The sequence below is a fragment of the Priapulus caudatus genome, unplaced genomic scaffold (assembly GCF_000485595.1).
Source record: "Priapulus caudatus unplaced genomic scaffold, Priapulus_caudatus-5.0.1 Scaffold184, whole genome shotgun sequence".
Taxonomy (NCBI): domain Eukaryota; kingdom Metazoa; phylum Priapulida; class Priapulimorpha; order Priapulimorphida; family Priapulidae; genus Priapulus; species Priapulus caudatus.
The window spans coordinates 190,788-194,922 of NW_014577245.1; the positions used below are offsets into that span (position 1 = coordinate 190,788).

Below are 4,135 nucleotides of genomic sequence, written 5' to 3' on the forward strand. Positions count from 1 at the left end.
TATCAGGAGTAGATAATAGAAGATCTTCTATTATCTACTCCTGATATTATATATGATAGTCCGGCGTTCACACTCACACTCACATGTCCCGAGGCGTCGGATCGGATTGTTTCGTTCACGGCGACGTACGGCTATCTTTAGTGCTGCTTGCGTATATAGGGATGAATACTTGGCTGCCGTATATAGACTTTTTCGACACCACCATTATGCCTGACCCATGTCCAAATCGTGTCTGACTCGTGAGCATAAGGGCTACGTGTGCTACACAGGCATAATTCAAACAGATGCCATCTGATGGCATTCTTTGAGGCCCAGTACGCTCTCATCTGCTCGCTAGTGGACGCGGTCGAAATGACATCGACAAACGTAGCCACCGTTTTCGATGCAATATTCAGTGACCTGACATCATGGAGCAAGAATCTAGCATTCAAACCCAAACGCCGCGTAACATCGGTTACGGTAAATAATCGCCACGTGTTCGCTTCAATACAACTCAGTGAATTGAGCCAAGGAGCTACATATATACCCAAACTGCATGCAGCGCCCCCTTCGTACAACTCAGGATACCCCCCTTCGTGAATTGAGCCAGAGCGAGAGCGCCATCTGTCGTGGAGTTTGACATATACCCAGATGAGAGACCGGATACCAGAGAAGCGTCGCCTGAGAGGTGTTGATCCTGCCCGCTAAGTGCGAATCTTGCGCGCAGTTCCGCGGCAAGGCGCACGCGACCGCGGGAACGTCCTACGAAAGTATCACGCGCTGGCAGCTTCTGATCCGTGCGCCAAATCGAAAGGCCGGCAAAAATGCAACAGGTCTACTGAAATTGCATCAATTACACGAAATTTATCGGATTTTATCACTAAATATTAGCGAAAATGAATTAAAACGTGTTGATATATGTATGTTCACGATTATCTCAATGTTATACGAATGGCGATTCTCTCATATATAAAGTATGGAATCAAATTGGCTTCATTTTCGCTCATTGTTACCGGCAAGTAGTAACACCGAGCGAAAATGAGGCCAATTTGACTCCATCGTTTATATATGACAGCATCGCCATTCGTAATATTAATTCAGATTTTACCAGCGCTTAATGCAGACTGTTTGTAGTCTGGATGCTATATACTGACATATCGTAACTACTCATATACTACGCCAATGTACTTATAACGGATCACAAATTTACTATTTTGTATATGCAGGCACATCTATCTAGGCAATCAAACCCAAACGCCGCCGTAACATCAGATACGGGAAATGATCACTTCGTGTTCACCTGCGTTAAAAATACTTGCTCCAAATATGACATGCAACATTAGGATAATCGTGAACATACACATATCAACACGTTATAATCTATTTTCGCTGAAAATTCATTGACATATCGTAACTACTCATATACTAGGCTAATGTACCTGCGACAGATTACAAATTTAGTATTTTGTTATGACGGCACATCTAACAAATGAATATCACTAACTTGTTGGACTTAATTAATTATAAAAATTTGTAAGATAGATGATACGTGTAACTGCACGTTTCATTTTAGCGCGCGTGCCGGCCTACATTACATGAGTTGCTTTTGTCACATCATTATTTACGCTGACATGTAAAATTTAGTCATAATATTTTGCGTTTAATAAATAAATGATTACTTTTATCTGTTCTTTACGTCAATTTCTGCCTCTGCCCACACTCATTCGGTCGCATGAGGATTTTCTGTGGCTGTTTCTCTGCTTGTTAATTCGCAAAAGTCGCTTTGTCGTGATGGTAACACCCACCCTAACTCTGTTCCTAACCCTAACTCTGTGGGTCCCACACACACACGCGCGCGCGCACGCACACACGCACGCACGCACGCACGCACGCACGCGCGCGCACGCACGCACGCACGCACACACACACACACACACACACACACACACACACACACACACACACACACAGTGACACATTTACCTAATACCGTCTGTCCACCCGCCCGTCTTCTGTCCGTCTATATATATATTTATTAGATTTATTATATATATATATATAGTAGTATATAGGTATATATATTATATATACTATATATATATGTTGCTTATAAGATATATTATATATAGATAGATACGATAGATTATAAGAAACAGGATATAATATGACTTACTTCGGCTATGAGGATCAACGGCAATCCGTGGCGACCCCGTCGCGCGTAGTCGCTGCCGACATAAATGGTAGATCGCGCCGAGTACGTTCACCCTTGCGCGGCTGAGAATACACGCGAACGGCTACAATATCACAACATATACCCGAGTGGCACGTTAGTGCATATACCGCGGGTAGCCTACGCACCGTCAAGAGTCAGAATACATCTGTATGCAAAGTGCGCCCTCGCGCGGTGAAATATACACGAGAGGTGAATTATAATACGTTTACATGCGCATTATCGTCGCTTCACCCGGTGAAGTAATATATTTCTTTACGCCAGCCGCGTCTAACCCGTCGATGACTCGCCCGCGGGTTGCCCGTTACACACGGTGCTTCGCTCAACGCTCTTTTTAACGACATAATTATATCTCATAATGTTTATGACATCACGTCTGCCAAGGACCGCTCACGCAAGTACTCTGGCCTCGTCGATGACCCGTCTCAGAAATACAGCTGTTGAAACAGTTGAGCGGCATAACCTCCTAACGCCTTCATACGCCGTTCCGTTTATTGCTCGGACACATACGAGAAGCAATCCCGTAAATGCAATTTGTGAAATACTTTTAGTATGAACCGAAGCGGTACGCGATAGCCCATTTATATTTTTATGTTTCTATATTACGTAATGCTGAGCGCATGACACGCAAACTGATAATATAATATTATATATGATAGTCCGGGCGTTCACACTCACACTCACATGTTCCCAGTTAGGCGTTTGATCGGATATGTTCGTTTCACGGCGACGTACGGCTATCTTAGTGTTGCTTTTCGTACTATTAGGGATGAAATACTGCCGTTATAGGCTTTTCCGACACCCACCATCTATGCCCTAGACTCGATGTCAAATTCGTTCTGACTTCGTGAGCATAAGTAGGCTACGTGTGCACACAGGTAAATTTCAACCAGATGCCATCCTGGTGGCATTCTTTGAGGCCCATTACACTTTCAATATGCCTCGCTAGTGGACGCGGTCGAGCATGACATTGACAAACGTAGCCACCGTTTCGATTGCAATATTCAGTGCACCTGACATCATGGAGCAAGAATCTAACATTCAAACCCAAACGCCGGTAAAAAAAACATTTGCGTTACGGTAAATAATCGCCAGCGTGTTTTCGCTTCAATACAACTCAGTGAATTGAGCTCAAGGAAGCTTACCACACTATATACCCAAACTGCATGCATGCAGCGCCCACTCGTACAACTCAGGATACCCACTGATCTCTATAATATAATCTATCTCTATATATATATATTATAGAGATCAGTGAGATACCCCCTTCGTGAATTGAGCCAGAGCGAGAGCGCCATCTGTCGTGGAGTTTGACCTATACCTAGTTATATCAGAGCATCAATGCAACAGGTCTTTTATTGAAATTAACACGAAATTTATCGGATTTTATCACTAAATATTAGCGAAAATGAATTAAAACGTGTTTGATTATATTGTATTGTGTTCACGATTATTCTCATATGATCTATCGAATGGCTGATTGCTCTGTCATATATAAAAGTATGGAATTCAAATTGCGCTTTATTTTGCTCATTGTTACCGCAAGTTAAGTAACACGAGCGAAAATGAGGCGCCTAATTAGACTCCATGCGTGTGTGATATATAACCAGCAATCGCCATTCGTATATTAATTCAGACCTTTTTACACAGCGTTAATAGCAAGACTGTTTGTAGTATGAATGCCCTACATACTGACATATCGTAACTACATATTACTTACGCCAACTCGCTACTTAAAATACGGATTGCCACAAATTTCTATTTTGCTATATCAGTGCACATCTATCTTAGGCTGCAGTGGTGGTGGGGGGCAACTTTCCAAGCGAGGCCGATCACGTGGCCGGCATGAGAAAACAATAGGGCCGCCATCTGTTTGTAAAATCGGTGCGGTGCGGCTCTAAGATATATACGTGCGTTCGCCTGCAA

The 4,135-nt window shown here is 43.0% G+C and overlaps 1 long non-coding RNA gene across 2 annotated transcripts in view; it reads right to left on the reverse strand.

Moving 5' to 3' along the window:
- Positions 1–437, reverse strand: part of LOC106806895 — a 4,321-nt gene extending 3,884 nt beyond the window's left edge. The window contains exon 1 of one of the 2 annotated variants that reach the window (XR_001393595.1): positions 84–437. This is a non-coding gene — a long non-coding RNA (uncharacterized LOC106806895). Of the gene's footprint in view, positions 1–77 lie in introns of both variants that reach the window. The other variant, XR_001393596.1, reaches the window with a different exon arrangement.
- Positions 438–4,135: the final 3,698 nt, after the last annotated feature.